Raw genomic sequence first — 20,808 nt, 5'->3', positions numbered from 1 at the left:
GGGTAAGGAGTTCTCTTTCTCATTTCTCTGGCACTTTTTTACAGGGACTTTCTGTTTGCATGAGACAGGTCGAGTGGATAAAGCTTCCACTAGGGAAGGTGTGGCATGGTGGCTAAGAGTCTAGGTTGCGGAGACAGATCAACTGTGGGGTGGCACTCCAGCTCTGCCACTGGTGTCTCTGCAACTGGGAGAAGCCACTCCACTTCCCTCACCTTAGCTCCCTTGTCCATAGAATGGGGAGTCACTGGAGGCTTAAAGGAAGATAAAGTGCTTGTGCTAGTAAATGTTCAACAAAATAAAGATAAAAGAAGCCAAGAGTGAGGTCTGTAGCACCAGGTTGAGGAGACACCAGGAGGCACTGAGGGCCGTGGGGGCAAAGTCCGTGAAGAGGTTGTCAGTCCTTGCCCCATCAGCCTCCTTCTGCTACAGACTAGTCTCCTGGCCTCCTTTTTATGGCCTCATCTTTGAGGATCCTAGGGGCAAATGGAGAACAGAGAGAAACATCTGAATCTCTGCATTGGTATCCCCACCTCCTCCAAAGTAAATCCTAGAGGCAATTACAGACCTGGTCTTTGATGACTAATTTATCAATACCTGGACTCATGCAGCTGAAAGGGCCTGCAAGTTCTCTTGCTCCTTTAGAGGGGAAGCTCTGTGATGTCAAATGAGTTTGCCTCGTGCAAACAGAAATTCTCTCTAAAGAGGAGCCAGAGAAGTGAAAGAGAACTCCTTCCCCTTTAGGGTAGCAGTTTGAATAAGAAAATTTTGGTAGAAGTTTTATGATGGACCCGCATCTGAGGACCAGCAACTGCCCGCCTTCTTGATGCTGCTTCCATGATGCACCAGGAGAGTGGCTCTCAAATCGTGGTCCAGGGATGTCAACATCACCTGAGAACTCATCCGAAATGCCTTGGGCCCTGCCCCAGACCTGTTATCATAAGCCCGCCAGGTGATTCTGGTATACTCTGTAATGGAAGAACCCCTGGACTAGAAGATGGAAACATTGGCATGAAGATTAATTTCTGCTGCACTGGCAGCCGTTACTCTGCGCACTCCGATTTTAACGTAGGCAGTGACGTCCGTGTCCTGAAGGCACACTCAGAGGAAATTAAATTTGTCACCCATAGCTTAAAACCAAATGTCAACAAGCCCCCCAGAGGTCAGGGGGCTGGACTTCAGAAGAAAGACAAGGACCCAGGGTCCATCGTAGCCTTCAGCTAAAAGGCGATGAACTCCTACTGCCTTGGTCCTGGTGGGCTTCCAGCCAAGCACAGCCAATTGGGTTTAGGTGCTGACGTTAATGAGTGCCCAATTTGGAGGAAATTGCCACGTTGGAGAAGAAAAGCAGCAGGAAGTGCCAGGTGAAAGTTCAGGACTCATGGTAAACACTGCCCAGAATTCTGGTGGTGGTGGTTTTATTAGACCTGGACATTTAATATGTTATGCTCAGAGATTCCCCCCCCCCCCCCCCCAAAAAGGAGCCCTAAAGATGACTTCGTTTCTGTCCTTAAAATTGCAGATGAGAAACTGGGGTTTGGAGTTAGGGACGCAGGTGGTCAGGATCACACATCACGCACCAGTGGTGGAGTTCTGCCCAGATGACAATGCCAAGTGGGGCTGGAGCTTCTACAGCTCCCCATGGGTTCGCCCTACCGTGGGTGGGAGCGGGAGCCAGCTGCCTGCCAACCCCAGACATTCTCTTCCCCCTTGCTGCCTCAGCAAACGCCTTCATGGGGAAGAAGATACAGCTTTCTTCCAGGCACTCCTTTTCCTCCAGAAACGACATTGTCCAGCACCTCTGGAAGGAAGGAGATAGCCTCCCCCTAGGAACCCTGAACTGTCCCACAGCTGACCCACTCCTCTCTCTTCTTCAAGTCTTCTTTGATGAGCTGCCTGCAGTGATGGGTTTTGCCACCTCCCAGGAAGTCCAACAGAGAGCTGTCCAGTCCCAACTGTTGGAGGCTTTCGTAGAATTTGAGGTGGATAGCTCCTTTCTGTGTTTGGTTTTTGCTCAGTTCCCAGGCAAGGGGAAATGTGCACTCAATATCCATTCACCACCGCATGGGCCATACTGACAGATACAAAACAGAAATAGACCCAGTCTCGGCTCTCCTTTAGAGAACCCCAGCAGACACACACTCATAAACCACACATCCAACTTCCCACACCCCCCAAACACAAGTGTCAAATTTCTAGGCAATGGTGTTAGAATTAGGGGATCCATGTAATTTTTTCTCAAGCAGGGCAGTTTTGAGAGTAAAAGTGGCAACCAGTGACAATGAAGGACAACAGGTGAAAAGAGGTGTAAATTGGTGTCCTGGGCAAATGGAAAGTTTGGTCCCCTAACTGTGGTCAGTTGAGTGAGGGTAGTTAGTGAAGAATTACTACCACCATGTTGCAACCAAGCTTTAATATGATGCAAAAAATACTACAAACACTTAGCAAATGTAGCCGAGAGTGTCCATCTCCCTCTGTCGCTATAAAACATACTATCTGCGTGCACGGGTAGTTCAGTGGTAGAATGTTCGCCTGCCATGTGAGAGACCTGGGTTCAATTCCTGGTGCATGCACCAAAAAAGGCCTATCTGTGCATACCAGTTCAAGAGGTACCTTGAGGCTCTGCGGTTAAGGACAAGTAGAACTGGACGGAAGTGACAACTTGGCAATTTGGCAGTCAGGACCTTTAGGACCACAGTGGGCTATTTAGCTATGGGTTCTGGAAAGCATGTTCCATCTCCCTTCCCCACCAGTCCATTCTATACAAGTTAGGCCAGGGAAATTTTCTTCTCAGCAAAACTGAGATCCTGCCCTTCTCTCGCTCCAAATCCAGAAATAGGAAGTATGACATCCACCTCCAGTTTGTCAAGATCTGTCTCTGGAAGTCCCATTGCCTGGGCCCTAGGATCTTCAAAGATGAGACCATAAAAAGGAATCCAGGAGACAAGTATGCAGCAGAAGGAGGCTGACGGGGCAAGGAGTGTCAGCCTCTTTACAGACTTTGCCCCCACCGTCCTCAGTGCCTCCTGGTGTCTCCTCAGCCTGGTGCTGCAGACCTCACTCTTGGCTTCTTTTATCTTCATTTCGTCGAACATTTATTAGCACAAGCACTTTACCTTCCTTTAAGCCTCCAGTGACTCCCCATTCTATGGACAAGGGAGCTAAGGTGAGGGAAGTGGAGTGGCTTCTCCCAGTTGCAGCTCCCAGAGCTGGTCTTCCAATGTGTTCCCTGCCTTCTCACCTCTGGCCCTCTGCTCTCATGGAGACTGCATTGCCTTCCCTGCTTTCTGCCTCGTGCCCCCAACAAATCACCTCTTCAGACAGTTCCAGTGGCCCTCAGACAAAGGTTGCCTCTCCCTGCTCCATTGCCTATTACACCCAACTGCATTTTGTTCCATGTCAGAGTCATTTGTGGGTGTGTCTACCTGCCCCTCCGCCCCCGCCAACTACGTGGTAATAAAGTCTTCGGAACCAGATACATCTTCTTAGTCATTTTGTGACCACCATTGAGACTGTCACAGAGTAGACAACTGGCAAATAGCTGTTGAACTGGTAAGACTTTCTTTTCTTAAATATCTCTGGGAAAGGAGATCCTTTTACTTTCCTTGGTGACACCTCCCAGTGTCTTCCAGCGCCTGAGAATGGTAAAATTAAGACATCTCAGAGTTAAGAGGGATCCTGGGGAATGCTTTTGTTCATTTTAAGTGGAGCAATCTGCTCAAGAACACCCAGCCAGCCATTTCCCTATGTCCAATCCGTGCTATTAGATTGATTTCAATTCTGAGGGTACGGGCCATTTTTAATGCATTTTCATTTCTCTAATCTGCCAAACTTAGTGTGCTCCTTGTAACAATCAGCGAACCAGAGATTACACATGTCCATTTCCATTCTTTTCTTCATCCAGCCTTTAGAATGACTCTTTTTTGGAAACTCAGATCTGATCTTTTTTTTTTCTCTAGTGGTTCCCACAGGGGACAGGTGAAGATCCAGCTCTTCAGGATGGCTTCTCCATCATCTGGCCCCGCTTCCCTCTTCAGCCCGATCTCTCAGCACAGCCCCTGTCCCTCCTCGAAGTTCAGTCATCACAACTGTGTTCTGGCCTCTGACCAGACAGGTTTGTATGGCTGGGACCGACCACTCACTCAGACCCCCCGTGCTTCCCTCCACGCTTGGAGTTCTCTCATTTAAGACTTAGGCATAGGACGCCTTTTGGGGTCCAAGCCTTCAGTTAGAACAGGGCATTTCCCCCTTCCTGGTCTTCTCCACATTCTCTGCAAGGCATAAAGAAGGCTCCCGCATGAGAATGTGGCCCGGCAAAGTTGATGCTCCTGCTTCCTTCCCTTCTACCGAGTGGGCTCCCTGGAGACAGGCCCAATGTCACCTGTTGACACCAGCACTAGGCCCAGCACATACGAACTGTTAATCAAGATTCATTGAATGACTGACTTTTGTCAGTAGAAATAAAATTATAGCCAGTAAAGGACACATAAGCCAATTCACAGATATTCATGACATCATACGAAACAAAAATAACTATTATCTGAATGTATTTATCTCTTTCTCTGGAATGAAGACTGATGTTAACTCTTGACTCACTCATTTAATTTACGCAACTTTCTTTCCTCTAGGAGACTCTCCCCTGGACTTAACAAAGGCAGCTCTTAGCCAGCAGGTTTGCTGGTTAAATAGTACCTTTGCACAGTAGGTGGACTGAGGAAAAAGAAGCACCCAGCCCCCCTGAATCTGTGGTACCCACAAAGCAGGGAGAGAAAAGTGCAAACCAAGCTACTACCTTCTTGCTTTCATCAGTATTTTGCCAAATCAGCTGAGTTTAAAAGACTCATAAGAAGTAGAAGTTAGTTTTTTTTATTATGGCTCTTGACTTATTCAGTTCCCACGGCAAGGCAAAAGTGAAAGCTGGCAGGGATGTAGGAACTATTAGAATGATTATAATGGCTAAGCAAGGAATATCTTTTGTTGTTGTATTGCCAAAGGACTCTGCTTTTGGAAATCTCATTGTCAGTGTTCTTGATTTTGAAAGTTATAGCTGCCATTTCAAAAGGGAGGGGGAAAACATATATTCATTTTCAGTAGTTTTAATGTCACTCCTTTGGAAGTTTATCCCTGGGAGCACTTCTTATGATGCCTTGAAATTTCTGATTTATCACCTACTGAAAATCAACATTTTCGAGCTCGTCCATGATTGATCAGGAAGTTGAGAATTTACCCCAGGAGGGATGCACCAATGAGATATGCACTCAAATGAAAATCTTAATGCTTAGCTCCTTCTTTCATCTGTAATACAACCCTGCCTACAAACTATACTGAATCTTTCTCCACCCAAGAGACAGCCAGTTCCTTTCTTGCTTTTTTGAATGCTTTAACAATTTATCCCCTATTGCTGAATTAATGATCCTTCTGAAGAAAGATGAAATCAAGGAGGTTATTTAACTGGGGGAAAGGGAGTAGTGATTGAATAACTATCTTCAAGTATTTATCACACGTTATGAAAGGTGTTAGTCTGCTCATCTACTTTTCTGCAGAAAATTACTCAGCATTCCTTAAATACGGTGAAAGAAATGTCCTCTGCCTGTGAACAGGTCAAGACAGTTTTGGACCAGGTTACAATTCCTCGTAGGCTGAAAGAAAACAAATGGGGTCTTGAAGAGTAGAGGCTAAGCTGAAGTGGAACTCAGACCTGAGACTCTTTTGAAGGGTATATCTCAGACCTTATTTGTGTTTTTCTGCACAAGCTAATGGAAATTGTCAGGACCGAGTTGCAAGGAGCCAGTCTGTGTTCTGGGCTGGCCGGAGAGAGGCTTAAAGCCAGTTAGCCTGGTGTTGTGAATGGTGGTAGCAAATTCAACTCTCATGCTCTGTTCCAGGCTTAATACAGGAATGAGCCAAAGCTGCAGCAGAAAGAGCTCAGATTTGACAGCTAGCAATTCTCACCATAACCAGTCTCCATGTCTAGGTGGATGGGCTGCTGAGTTAATATTGCTAAATGTCTTTACGAAGAAATCTAGCAATAAATTAACACCTGGGTGCCCACTGTGGTAGAGACGTGTTTGCTCATGCATTCGTTCATTCCTTCAATCTGCACATCTGTGTTGTGCCAACTGCTAGGATAGGAACACAGGAAAAAAAAGAAAGATAACAAACTTGTGGGTGAGACAGATAAACAGAGATGTCCATTGTCATGCAACGTCCTAAAGTTCTGAGACAGGGGCAAGCCTGGGGTGGTGGGAGCTTAAACCAGCCAGGGAAGCGTGGGGCAGGGGAGGGAAGCATTTCTTAGAAGATCAGTAAGTATGGTGGGTGGATTTACTAATCATTATCAAGATTAAGTAGGTAAGTAGGTAATACTTCGATGCCAAGACAGTTGTAAATGCCTAAGACGGTTTCATCTCATGAACTCCTTCCTCGCTGCAGCCCTTTCAGGCAGGTATCATTCTTTTCCTGTTTGGTAGTTTGGAGGGTGGGGACACTTGGGACAGTCACCTGGGGCGACTGCAATGACAGGCATTAAGAAGGAAACTCAGGCCAGGCCAGGCCCTGAAAGACCCATGTGTGCGGAGCTGACCCTGCGTGCAATGGCGCCCCGGACAGGTAAGGACGGGGTGGCGGTGGTTTTGAAGCAGGTGAGTAGTGAAGTAAGACTTGCGCTTTAGAAAGATCAGATCACAGGAGCTTGGCACCGAGGACACTTTAAGAGGGGCAGCCACGTTACTGCAGCTCCTCGGCCCAAACCCCGGACAAACGTGCCTCATTTCTGTGGGACAGCCGAGGCTCTGAGTGGACCTCTGCATCTTGAGTAGGTGCGGCAGGTATGCCCTAGAATGGGAACAGCACAGCTTCCCAGGCTTTCCACCGCAGCATAGAAACCCAGGGTGACCTTTTGTCCTCCCAGCTCTGTGTGATTTTTGTCTAAATCTTTCCAACCAGCCCCGCAGGCGACAATTGGGTCTCTTTCAGGGTCATAGAAGGGCGAAAACCTTTCCTCTGAACTGTTCCCTTTATGTTCCGCTTCAGTGGGTATCTGTAGGCCGTGAATGGAGGCCGGGGGCCCCGGGTTCACGCCGGGTAGCCGGTGGTTTTGAAAGCAAATCGGCTCACACGTGCGCCCAGCCCCGGGGGCTGCTGCTGTGGTCCCCAGAGAATGTTCTGGTATTCGAGGTAAAAAGCAGCCAGGCGCATTCTCCTTGTCGCTTGGGGTAATCTCAGTGTGGTCCCCCCTTAGCTTTCTGCAGTCCCGAATTCTCACGTGTGCGACACTGTCGGGCCTGCAGAACTTAACTGCTTCGCTTTTTACCAAAATACATATCTTCAGCATTTATTCACTGGTGGAAAGGTTTACTGAAAACTAGCTGTACTGGAAACCTAGATGAGAAATTTGAAAGATCTTCCCCGACCTCGGAAAATAAGTGTATTTCTTCAATAGGGAGCCAGAGTAAGAAACTTCATCCGAAATGATAATTATCTTGAAAAGTTGAGTCAATGATGATTGAAGATAAATCACCTTGGCCATAACTTGCTAACAAGTGGATGCTGGGCAGTCTAAAGGGGGCCCGTGTGCACGGGAGAATTCTGCCATGTCAGCCAGATGGAAGCGCTCCCTTCCCAGAGATAAGAGGGCCCCTTCGGCAGAGTCTGTCCAGTGGCTGGTTGTCTGTGCCTGTAAGGAACGCCCTGGACCAACGACAATGCGGGTGTTTCCTTCTCCTCTTTCCTTTGATTAATTACCAGGTCCATCCCACACGCCTTCTTTTGATAAGCCTGGGTTCTCCGGGCCAGCACTGTTCAGCTTCCGCGCAGGTCGGGTCCCTTCATAATTGCGACTTCCTGCACACATCCGCCTTTTCCCCCATCCAGCGATAAGCCTTTGCCCAGTTAATCTGACTTGTTCCTTAGGTGCAAGAGGAAAAGGGTGGTGAACAGTATGTAATGTGAAGGAAAGTTTTCAGCTCCAGAAATGAAGGTTCCCCCTGTCCCTCTCCCCCCACCCCCAAGTTGGAAGGAATATGTAGACAGAAAGGTTTGTTTGGGCGTAGCAAATGAATGAATGGTTTTTTGGTACAAACTGTCTTCTTGAACTTCTTCTTTTTCTCATTTTCCCCCAGAAATAAAGTAATAAAAAGGACACTTGGTCAAAACAAGTGCACAAATCCCCATAGCTGTTAACATTTATAAAATTGTATTGTTAACAGTGGAAATGAGGGTAGTAACAAAATGCAAATACTTCTATACTTCCTTCCAAATGAATATTTTTAAATAACTAAACACATTATTACAAAATTTGTTAATAGAGGAATGTACATTTTACCTATTCCCTCTCGATAGTGAAAAAAACTAAATTAACTAATATGAAACGTGTACAAATAATTCACTGTGAGTATTAGTGCATGCAGGACTTTAGAATTTAAGCAAGTTGCTTCTTTCCACAGGGTATATTAGTGACTTAAGGCTAATAGGATTGTAAATGTAGGTAGGATTTGAGAAACGTAAATTGACTTATCATACTTTGTAGTAATTCTACCAACCCAGACATTGCTTTTACTAAACATGGTCATAATCAACAATTATTGACAATAATATATTAGAAAGGTTGCATTAGATGCTTTCCATATTTTATTTTTCAAATTGTTGAAATGGGCCTATGAAATAGGTATCAATATTCCTGTTATAAAGATGAGAAAACTGAGGCTCAGAACGTTGAATTCTGAGACCCAACTAAACGGCGGCAGACTGCCTGACTCCAGAACCTGAAGCAGAGTAACGTACTTGTAACATTACAAGCGCACAGTAGGTCCTGAGTTCAAATCCTGTTTCTGCTTCCTATTTATGTGAACTTGACAAAGTTAGATAACCTCTCTGAGCCTCAGTTTCCTTATTTTAAACAAGTTGCTGTGATGATTAAATGAGATGATACATGAAAAAAGGGTTAGCCTTTTTTTTTTTTTTTGAGGGTTAGCTTAAAATAGGAACGTCTCTCTTTGGGTGGTTGTTACTTTATCAGCCTTGCCGGCATTGCCACCATTTAAGGTCCCCTCCCAGTAATGAAGCTGGTAAAATAACATTTTAATGCAATAATGAAGTCAAAATTCATGTGAATAATCTGCGAGGAGCCAAACGTAAAAATTTTCAGTAAACACAGCCTCATTCTGGCTCCACATTGGGGCCAGAGGGAAAAGGAGAAACCGGTAATTCTGATCTTGTCTTTATTGTGATTTTTTTCCTCATGGATTTTTGCTTTACTTTTGATTTTAAAAAAAGATTCTGTTCATGTATTGTTTACCTTGGTTCCTGAGTTCTTTGACTCTTTAAACTTTGCCCTTAAGTTCTCACATACGTCACCCCCCCCCCCCCCTTAGCTATCAGTATCACATTAGGCAGATTTGCTAATGACAGTGTGCTGGTTTGACTCTGTGGTGGACCCCAGAAAAGCCAAGTTCTTTAATCATCATTCAATATTGCTGGGTGGGATCTTTTTGATTATTTCCACGGAGATGTGTCTCCAGCCATTTAAGGTGGGGTTGCTTACTGGAGCCCTTTAGGAGAGAACCATTTTGGAAAAAGCTCAGAACCAACAGAGTCCACATAACCAGAGACCTTTGGATATCCAGAAGGAAAACAGCCCCAGGGAAGCCTTATGAAATGAGGACAGAAAGCTAGCGGACACGGTCATGTGCCCTCTCAGCTGAGAGAGAAATCCCGAACTTCATCAACTCTTTTTTTGGAGTTAAGGTATCTTTCTCTCGATGCCTTTATTTGGACATTTTCACGGCCTTAGAACTGTAAATTTGCAACTTAATAAATCCCCTTTTCAAAAGCCGTTTCGTTTCTGATAGATTGCATTCTGGCAGCTAGCAAACTAAAATAGACAGTAAAGAAGTACACCTATCAGACAGCCAATCCTTCCGTAGCCTAGTCCCAATCCACCTTTTGGGCTCCTCTCATGTGTCCTCCAGACAAACTGAAACCGTTCAGGGTTCCTCAACCAGCCAGGCTCTTCCCTGCCTCCTCAGGTTCCCTCTGCCTGGGCTCCTTTTCTTACTTCTCTCTCTCTGGCAAAATCTCCATCATCCTTCGAGAAGGCCGGCTCAGATGTGCCCTTCACCATGAGCCTTTCGAATGGCCACTCCTGGGAAGGTACCCCACGGTCACACAGCACCTCTGCTCCCCTCTGCCCCAGCCTCAGTCATTCTGCCTTGTACATTTTCTGTCTTCCTCACCAGAGGCTGAGCTCTTCAGGGTGGAGAGCCATGGTTTATTTATTGGTACCTTGCATGGTTTTCCTGGAAGGTGGTCAGTGGTCACTGATCGAATGGTGAACACTAAATTATTGGGTGCTAAAATGATTTGGCTGAGTTTTAATACACCGTGTGAGTTTGGAGAAAGTGTCTTGGCCATGTGGCATCGTTTCTTTTGTTCTTGTCTATCCTGGGAACGGGCAGGACCGATGACCGCCGGTCTCTGATGGGACATTGGTGGGACAGGTCCAGGGAAGGGTGAGAAAAGTGTTTACACCGGAGAATTTGGGAGACTCGGACCAGGTGGGATTGTCATAACAGGAAGTCGTGTGGCTGGAAGGGGAGAGTCAGAGAAGGAGTCAGAGCAGGGCCTTGACCTCACAGCTCATTCAGCAAATATTTGTCAAGCATCTAAGAGGTTAGATTGAATAATAGATAAATGAGTTATGCTCTGTCAAACAACTGGTAAAATTGGATCTGTCGGGAAAGGCTGGGAACACTGAGGTAAGGGAGCCTAGAGGGGTGAGAGGGCATCTTGAGATGCCTGAGTTGGAGAAAATGCTGACAGAAAGAAGAAAAGCCATAGTTAGATGACGTTTTTCCAAAAAAGTAGATGTTCGGAGTGATCTGGATGCATATTTTCCCTTTAATTTCAGGTGAAAGAAATGCGGAAGTTAAATGCTTGTGGAAGAGCTATTGGTGACTCCAGCCAAAGTAACTTAATATTTTTAGTTTTACTGCTCTGGGATATTTAAGGAAGACAAATAGGTTTTGTAATGAGACTACAGTGCACAGATTGTTTGACTAAGTAGAAGCTGGACTTCTGGAGAAGCAGTGAGCAATAATTTAGGTAGGTCATAAAATGGAAAAAGCAAAAAACAAAAACACTGGTAAATTAGAATCCAAGAAATGATTCAGGCCTGAATAAAGGTGTCTTAGCTATCTATTAGCATATAACGAAGGACTTCCCCAAACAGAATGACCTAGAACAATACCCATCTTATTGGGCACCATTTTGTGGGTTTGGAGCAGATTGGGGCTGGATATCCCAGGCGCCCTCAGGAAACCAAGCAACCATCTGCTGGCTGGGGCTCCTCAGCGCTCCTTCACGCCTCTCCTCTCTCTCCCTTCCCGAGGTCCCTCACCTTTCAGGCGTCTACATTGAGTTTCTTTACTTTGACATCTGCTTTCCAGAGGGCGAAGACAGAGTCTGCCGGAAGTCATCCAGCATCACTTCTGTCCAATGCTAGTGGTCAGAGCAAGTCCCAGCCTGGCCGCTTGCTGAGATGCGAAGTTGGGGTAACTGTCTGTGTTAGTTTGCAAGCTGCCAGGATGTGATATACCAGAACTGGAATAGCTTTTATAAAGGGAATTTAATAAGTTACAAGTTTACGGTTCTAAGCCTATGGAAGTGTCCAAACTAAGGCATCCAGGGAAAGATACCTTAATTCAAGAAAGGCTGATGCATCTGAAACACCTCTGTCAGCTGGGTAGTCCTGTGGCTGGCATCTGCTGGCCCCTTGCTCCTGGACTCCGTTGCTTTCAGCCTCTTCCTGTGGGGGTTCCTCACTTTGCTTTTTTGGGGCTGGCTTTCAACTCTTCACTTCCCTTGGCTCTCTCCAGTTCTGGCTTGCTTAACATCTCACGGTGATGTCTGCTGGGCTCCAAGCATCTTCAAACATCCATGTCTCTGCTTTTCAAATGTCAGCATCTGTGTCAGCTCTGCTCTGAAGTTTCTGTCTGCTGTCTCTCTGTCGGCTCTGAGGTTTCTGTCATTTCTGTCAGCTCTGTCATTCCTCAAAAATGTTTCTTCTTTTAAAGGAGTCTGGTAAACTAATCAAGACTCACCTGGAATGGGTGGAGTCACATCTCCACCTAATCAAAGGTCACACTCACAACTGGGCGAGTCACATCTCTGTGGAGATAATCGAATCAAAACTTCTACATACAATATTGAATCAGGTTTCAAAGAAATGGTTGCTCCCACCAGACTGCATCAGAATTAAAACATGGCTTTTCGGGTGGGCCACGGTGGTTCAGCAGGCAAGAATGCTCGCCTGCCATGCCCAAGGACCCGGGTTCGAATCCTGGTGCCTGCCCATGTAGAAAAAAAAAAACATGGCTTTTCTAGGGGACATAATCCTTTCAAACTGGCACACTGCCTGTAGAAACAGAGGCTTTCAGGCGTAAAGAGAAGTCCCATAAAACCCTTGGGAGGGCAATTAGCAGAGCTAAGTATTTGGGATCAAAATGGGAGAGTTTGAGATGAAGGAAAATGTTACATTTTTTTTCATTTGGGATCAAAGTAATAGTTTTAGGTGTACTATGGACTCACACAGGGTCAGAGACACAGAGTCCCCTGGCACACTCCCTGCACACGCACACACACACATTTAGTAAGAAGTCACCATTTCCAAACAACTTCTATTTATGGGAATAACACGACCTCAATGCTTGGGAAAAAATAGATCGTATGTGACCAAAGGTCTCTGGCACAGGAATGGTGCACTTAGAAATAAAAAGAAAAGAGATGGTGTCTGAAAGAAGAAATCCAAGAGAAGCCACCAGGAATCCTAAATGCCTTGGAGTGAAATTTTCATCAAAAAGCCTCTGTGGTGCTTGGGAGGCAGTGACTCTGCCTCCTGTGTGGGATAGAAACAAACCAGTATCTGGTAAATACAGTGAGGAAATCCGGAGCCTTTGAACTCGTGGGCCTTGAGGCCATGGGGACTTGGGTGTCTCGCTAGGGCCCATTCTCCTTGGGTGTCAACAAGTTGCCTCGGCTAGTGAAAGTGAGTGAGCCAGAGGGCAAGGCTCCTGCTGGTAGGAACACTCATTTTGAAGTTCCCCAGGAAGTGCTGGGGTGACAACAGGAGCTGGGCAAAGGGGATGGAGCTGCTGATTTCCTGAGGAAGCGCTGAGGCAATTTAAGTCGCGGCTGCTGGCACCGGCTGCCCATGAGGTGAGCAGCTCACCCACCGCTGAGGTGATGAGAGCAGCTCTGTGGGACTTCTCCTCCTAGTGATACCTGTGGAGTCCTGGAACCTGTTTCAGGTTGGGAAGAGCCAACCTGGAGTTCCGGACCTTGTTGTTTCAGTGGCAGCTTCTTAGCTGAGGGGAAGCGGACAGGGCTAATGGAAGGGGAGTTGAGGCTGTGGGGTGACGGAGGGCAGGCCGGGTTGCTGGGTGAGGGGTACAGGCCCAAATGAGCCACAGTTGAAACTCAACTGAAACTCAACACTCTGCTGGACCTTGGAGGAGGCTACGAAGTCCACCCGACAAGGCTTGTGTTTGCCTGGCCTTGTCAGGGCTGTGACCGAGGCCCAGGAAGAGAATAAAGGCCAGCCCTTGAGCGCTTGCTGCCTGCAGAGGCCTGTGGGGTATGCTAGAGGGAGGAGGGAAAGCTCAGCTCCGGCTGACGGGTTGGTGTTGAAGGCTCTGCATTGGTGCCCAGCATCCGAGGCTGCTACTTGCCCTGGGCTGCACCTCGAGGTGGCCGATGACTCCCAAGCCTGCTGGTCCCCCTTCAGGGCTTAGAAAGGAGCTCCTGCATGCCTCACGGCCAGGTTGGAATGTTAGTGCTTTTTAGGAATGGTTGTTTGCCTGAGAACATAGTGTGACGTGAGAGAAAGTCAAGGCTTGTCTAAAGGAGAAAGGGGAAAAGGAGATGGTGGAGAACATCAAGTAGTGAGGAAATCCTCCTAGAGCCATAGGTTCTTTTCACTCCAGGAGGCTTGGGATGAGCTGGGGACAGCAGCGGGGGCCGACATCGCCTCCTTCATCCCTATCCCTCTGACCATGAGGAGGAGCGATGGCTGGCCAGGATCTGAGTATGGGATGAAGTGGGGAACAGAGTCTGGGCTGAAAGTGCATGTGTGTGGGGTGGGGGTGGGGGTGGGAGGCAGGCCTACTTCTAATATTTGTAAGGTGCAAGGCAAGGTAACGTAGAGGTCCCTGGTCTACCTCCCTTTGTCTTCCCGGGTCTATCCTGGCCTCGTGAAGGAGCCCACACCCGTGCCTGTGGAGACCCCCAACCCTCAAACCTCCTTCTATACACATCCATCTATAAAATGCCACCCCAAGGTCCTAGAGATGTGCGTTCCAGCGTCATGGTCCCCTTGGGGGGATGCACCCAGGGAAGGGGCCTGAGCTGGCCTTAGAAGCAGGTCGGGCCTTTTGGGCAAGGATTTCTAGAGTCCCAAGTGGCCAAGAGTGTGGGTTGGATTTGGGGCATGGGCTTCCTGTGGGCAGATCCTTTTGACAATCCATACCCTCGGCCCTTTGCGGGGGTGGGGGTGGGGGTGGGGGGTGGTATTTGAAAGCTGAGGGCTGGGGTCAGGGATCCTGGTTCACAGGACCTTAGATCTGAGGGGGTGGATGAGGAGATGGGCCCAGAGAGGTGCTGTGTCCCAGGTGTAAAGGGCTTAGCACAGGCTCTTGCACGGTAGGAAGCCGCTGCTCAGATCTGGGCCTTAGGATAGGACTCTCAGCCCTGGCTCCACGTGAGAATCCCCTGGGTAGCTTTGAAAAATTCTTGTGGCCAGGCTGTACCCCAGACCAATTACATCAGCTTCTGGGGGTGGGACCCCAACAGGATTCATTGTGGAGCCAAGTCTGTGAGCTGCCGATTTTGAAGCCTGCCTCTGGTTGCCCTCTGGAGGGTGAGTTATGGGGGTGGACAGAGGGAACTCGTTAGGACGCTGTTGAGATTACCCAGATAAGATGGCAAAGACCTGAGCTGAGGTAGAGATTGGGGGGAACAAGAGGAAATCCATTCAGGAGACATTTCTGTGGTATATCCTGTGAGTCTCGACCCCCATGTTTTGGGGGGAGGCCCAGAGACATAGAATAGCAACCACCTTCTGCTCCCCACTTCTCCAAGCTGCAGAATCTCCTTGAGGGCCGGAAGCAGGTGGCTTCTTTTCCCAGGAGGCCCGAAAGAAAAATATCTGCCAGGGATGCATTTCTGGGTCCTGTGACTTCAGAACAGTTTAATTTTGACCTGAGAGCCTTGGAAAGACGTTGAAAGTGAGAAAAGGGCACTGGCAAAGCTTGGGTCACACTGGCCGAATGAAAACGCCCGCTGCAATGTCCTACTCTGTACATGCTGGTTGTCAGCCCCAAATTCATTTCACATGCAGGCAGCGCGTTTTATCCGAATGATCGCTTGGATTTCCACAGGGGAAAACAAAACAAAACATGCCCGAGCACTGGGGAGCCAAAACCGGCCGGCAGCTATGCCCAGCGAAGCTTCACTGAGAGGGCGGACCTGCACGTTGCGTGTCCTCTCCAGGCCGCGCTGCACAACTGTTTGCAAGGAATGTGACATTTATTCTTTTTTGGCCACGTGCAGAGTCAGGTGAGGGTATTGCAAATAGGAGACAAAAGGATTCAACTTCTCCTTCCAAAAAAGGGCTCTTAAATGTCAAATCAAATTAAACGACATCAATTGTATGGAGGCAGAACACATATAAACTGCAGATGGTGTCCTTACATAAATCCCCCCCGGCCTCGGGGCTCCCCCTTGGATTTGATTGACCCGGGGCAGTTTAAATAAAGTTCAAATACACTTCTTAGTGGAGCAAATGTCATTTGCTACAGTCTGAGCAAAATCCATTCGCTAAAGCCTCTCCCCATCCCGCCCATCCCCCCCATTTTTTTGTGCTTCTGTCTTTTTTTTTCTTTCTTTCTTTTTTTGAAGGGCTAGTTATAAGGTTCTCCGATAGAAAGTCCCGTGAAGCAGTTTGAATCTGTTGTCCACATTTAACACCTGAAAATCATCAAAGGGGAGTGCCCGGTGCTGCGAGCGCGGGCGTGAGCGTTGCAGAGCCGCGCAGCCTGCGGAGCGCGGCGCCGCGGGGAGCGGCGGGGGGGCGGCGGTTCTGCCCGCGGACCTCACCCGGCGCTCCCCGACCCCCGGCAGCCCGGCTCGGCCGCCCACCCGCCCCGCTCCGCCAGGCACAGACCCCGCGGACAGATGTTGTCATGTTAGGAGATAATTTTCGGGCCTCATTGGGGTGGAAAGGGTGGATTTGTCCGAGAGGGGCATACCTATGGCGGTCTTTTCGACTTCATTTCCATGTCAATTCTGGGAAAAGGCCCTGATTTAGCACAGCAGCGGGCTGAATGCATACGGAGCCCAGGGACCCCTGAATGAATAGTGAATGGAAAAACTGCTGGAATCTGCCTTCAGCTTTGTCTCCGGGATGACCAATGTGGGAGACCTGAGAGCTTGTGGCACAGATGGTGGGGGGAGGTAGGAAATCTGCGGGGCTTATTTCATCTTTTGTCCTGTCACTAGTGGGGTTCCCTCCCTGTGTGTAGACATATTTCAGTCGCCTCACTGAATTTGCTTCCATTTCTTCATTCCTCCAAAGCAAAGTTAGCTTTAGGGGAGTTAGGCATGAAACACAGTAGCATACGCAGCAATAAACATTTCAGTTAAAAAAATATATGTATATATATATTGAAATGGAAAATACTCTGGCGAGGTTTAGAAGTAATTGAAAACGTAATTAGGAAATCGTGAAAAAGACAATTAAAAGTTTGAACGACACGTTGAGAACCCTTCTGTCTGTTCTTGCCGTGTGGAGGGATTTTCAGTCTCGCATTTCGTAAGCTCATGTCCACCCAGCAAGGTTACATGTTTTCAGGGCGCCAGGCAGCATCCGAAGGGCCACTACTGTAAATCAAAGGACTCACTGGCATTATCTAGTTTCCTTTCTGGCTTTAAAAGTTAGAACAGATGTCACAAGAGAGGACAAAATGCGTTTTACCCACCAAGAGGAGCTTTTCTTTCCATCCTTAATAGGAAGCGCCTTGAAATGCTAATGTACACAGTTTGTGTTGCCTGGGTTTGCATAGAGATGGTGGGAAACAGCTCTGATCCCAACAAAACCTTTTGTTATTAATCAAGAAAATCTGGTCTTCTGAAACAGCAAAGAGCTGGAAATTGGTGTGGCCACTGGCGATGGCAGAGATCTCTATAGCAATCTCCAGTGAACAAAAATGCAATGAAAGACTCCAACTCACCAGTAAGATATGGTATCTGGGGCCATAATATATTTTCATGTGTCCCCCCCACCCCCGTACATTCTTTACTCTCTCCGTGCATCCATATTGAAAGGGGGTAGGGACATTTCTCTTGTAGTTTGTACTCTAAAATCATGTGTTTTCCTTTTCAGCAATTTCCAGAAGCAGGATGGAAGAACAGCCATTAAAAGCATGCTAATGAAGTGGTGCTAAGAAAAGAAAGCTAAGCACCAGAGAATCAAAGTGGAGCATTCTGCTTGGCTAATGGGCTTGATTATGAGATTTTACAGGCCCTTTTATAAACTTGAATTTTATTTTGCGCTTGGGAGCAGGAAATTTCTGTTTGGTTTTAAACATACATGATCACACGACCAAATATTCCTAATTTCAGACCATTAGAGAAGCAGGAGATTTTTATGTCTAAGAGAGAAAGGAGGTAAAAGCAGCTTCACCAGTGGTAGTTAAATGAGTGCAACTTTTGAACCTCTTATTTTAGAGAAGGGGAAGGAATGGCTCTCTATCTCCCTTCCCCTGGAACTTCTATAGCTCTCAGCACCTGGAAACGAGGGAGGAGAGGACAGAAGCTTGAACCATTCGCGGTTTGGAGAACTCAGTCTTGGATGCTGGCGTGCTATGTCCCATTCTAAGGTTTGCAGGTATATACCCCCGTGGGGAGATTACGCACTGATGTTATAGAAATTTGGCTATTTTCATCTCGGGAAGGGTTTGTAAGTCTGGTCGTGCTGCACTTTAAACCCAACAGCTTCATGGGAACACCTTGCTTTCTGCAATATTGAGTTACTGACAAGTTGCCTTTGTATAAGATTATAAGATTCGCTTTATGAAATATGCATTGAACACACACTGTATATGATTTTTCTATTCGAAGTGAATCTAGAACAGATCTGTTACAGAGAGATTAATTGTATAAAGGACCACCACCTTTCTCTCTATCCTGTGTTGGTTTTAAGAACATATTGGAAATAGGACAAGCATTTCTTCCCGATTGTGTCTTGGAGATGTCAGAGAAGTTTGTGAGCATTTTACAAAGAGTGCATTCACTTTGATACGAGCTCTATGAGAGAACTGAGATGATTAACAGAGAATCAAGTGCGCTCACAGAGCGTGGCCAAGCTGTGCTGCCCTTCAGAATTCTTAACGGTGATAATTGGTAATGACCACCTAAGCCGGCCCTGTCACAGATGGGCCACAGAGAGTCCTGTTTATTCAGCTGTGTACAGAGATGCGGCTCAATGACTAAGGGGGGGGGGCTCTCAGAACTCAGGGGGTCCCTTGCTTCACCACCACATGAATTTACGAATGACCACTCTGATTTTGTCTGATCTGCTATAGGGGTTTTGTCATTCCTGACAGTGGAACCATCAGGAAAAGGAGCTTTCAGAATTCCAGAGGCAGGAGAAGAAAGGACATGGAACAGCTGAGAGAGAACTTGATTCCCAAGCAGGGGCCGCTGGGCTCAGGGGAGCTACTTCTCACCCGTTCCTATGTTTTCATCACACCTTTGACCTTGGCTGAAAGTCTGTCAGGTAGCTATTCACTCGAATTCACCAGTATTTTCACTTTTAAGATGCATTTACCTACGTAAATTGCCACATGACCCATTGGTTTCACTCTTAGAACTGAAAGTGGGTGTTCAAACAAAAACTGATACACAAAAGCTCACAGTGGCATTATTCACAATGACCAAAATCTGGAAACAGCCCGCATGTCCAATAACCGATGAATGGATAAACCGAACGTGGCATACCCATAAAACAGAATATTATTCAGCCCTAAAAAGGAAAGAAGGCCTGATATACGCTACAGCATGGATGAACCTTGAACTATTATGTTGAGTGAAAGAAGCCTGACACGAAAGGCCACATAGTTTAGGATTCCTTTTATACAAAATATCCAGACTAGGCAAATCCACTGAGTTGGACTGTGGATTGGCGGCTGCCAAAGACAGGGTGAAGTATGGAATAGGGAACAACTGCTTAAGAGGTATGAGGTTTCCATTTAGGGTGATGTAAACGTTCTGGAATTAGAAGGCAAATACCCTTCATGTCACCAAATTGTGCAATTTAAAATGGTTAAAATGGTAAATTTTATGTTATGTGTATTTTGCCACACAAACACAGATATAAAAGTTAATGAAAAACAAGGTGCACGTACCTGTGCAGGAGATTGTGACATTATCTGTGAAAGACCAGTGCCATCATTTGGCAAATAAGGAAGCGGCCAGGGAGGGGTGGAATGTGCGGGCGGTCATACAGGCAGCGTGTGGCAGAACCAGGTCATCGCCTCTGCAGGGCACCAAGAGAGGGGGTGCAGAGAGAGACGGAGGGGAGGACATTCACTGAAGACAACAAATGCTATCCCAACACTGACCTTATCTGCCAGGGGAGGCGGAGCCCCGTCTCTCTCTCTCCCTCTCTTCTTCCTGGAAATACCCCCCACCCCTCCACAACCTGTTATGGGACTTGACACGCGCAGGTGGTGGGAAGTCAGCAGCTCAAGGGACTGAATCATGTTTTGTGGGCTAGCCTGGGACCCAGAGCATCGCTTCCCCGCGGCAGAGGCATTTCACATTTGAGTCGTTTAACTTCCCCGGGACTTTTTTAGAGCACAGTTTGAGGGTGGGCTGAGGCCCACCGGAGAAGAGGCGCGGACAATCCGCCCTTCCCCAGCCGTGTTCTCCCAGCCCTTTCTGGACCTCTGAGCAGTCCCAAAGGGCATTAGCGTTTCTCCCATTTTACCTACTCCCCTTTCCCCCACTAAAAAAAAGTGTTAAAAATGGGTAGTGCTCAAAAGAAACTAATGCCTAGTCTACTTTCAGACATTAAAACGAAACAAAGCCACACGAAACAACAGCAAAACAGCCTGTCGGTGTTTGGAAAGCCACAGAATATTCCCCTAGACTGAGACTTCACCTACCAGGGTGAGCCTGGAGCTGGGAAAAAAAAGACTCCATTATAAATACCTTAAAAATAGGCAACAAAAGAAACGCTGCCGCGAAGGGCCCAGCCTCCAGCGCCGGCTTCACGTGGTGGTTCAGGGGGAGGGACCGGCTTTGTGCTGCATTCAAAGCCCCGAGTGAAAGCTAACGAGGACCATTGTATTTGGGCAAAAGCATCAGAGGCCCGGGATTAAATTACGGCGCCTCTGTTTTCTAGAGGTTTTAAAGGGTAGCCCCTGACAGGTCTGCTTCCGGGGGCAATGTCCCCCAGGCCATGGTGCAAGGGTGTGTGGACTGCCTGCCCCTCTCTAAGTTCCCCGGAGAGAAAAGGAACCTCCCGAGGCCAAGGCAGTTTGGAGGCAAAATTACCTGGACCATTACTTGACTCTGGAGAAAGACAATATTGCTGAGAAGTGTTCGCAGTTTTGTGGGGGAAGCAGGATGGGTTTAGGATTTGGAAAAGCTGACTCAGTGAAGAAACCTAGCCCTGACTGCATTTTTGAATGGCTCCTGAGACTGTGTTGTGTCATGTTAAAAAATTCTAAATTCAGGAATATCAGAATAAAATGA

The 20,808-nt window shown here is 47.3% G+C and overlaps 1 long non-coding RNA gene across 3 annotated transcripts; it reads left to right on the top strand.

The window, feature by feature from the left end:
- The first annotated feature begins 16,129 nt into the window (after positions 1-16,129).
- LOC143676083 (uncharacterized) lies at positions 16,130-20,808 on the top strand. 3 transcript variants are annotated; one of them, XR_013171805.1, is made up of 5 exons: positions 16,153-16,234; positions 17,186-17,281; positions 17,432-17,935; positions 18,633-18,826; positions 20,119-20,808. It is a non-coding gene; the product is annotated as an uncharacterized LOC143676083 (long non-coding RNA). The 3 variants fall into 3 exon arrangements; XR_013171807.1 differs by lacking the exon at positions 17,186-17,281 and having other exon boundaries at positions 16,130-16,234; XR_013171806.1 differs by lacking the exon at positions 17,186-17,281 and having other exon boundaries at positions 16,161-16,503.

This window comes from Tamandua tetradactyla, chromosome 3 (assembly GCF_023851605.1).
Source record: "Tamandua tetradactyla isolate mTamTet1 chromosome 3, mTamTet1.pri, whole genome shotgun sequence".
In the NCBI taxonomy this organism is placed as follows: domain Eukaryota; kingdom Metazoa; phylum Chordata; class Mammalia; order Pilosa; family Myrmecophagidae; genus Tamandua; species Tamandua tetradactyla.
The sequence above is the reverse complement of the archived record's forward strand: the minus strand, read 5'-3'. Positions and strand labels throughout refer to the sequence as shown.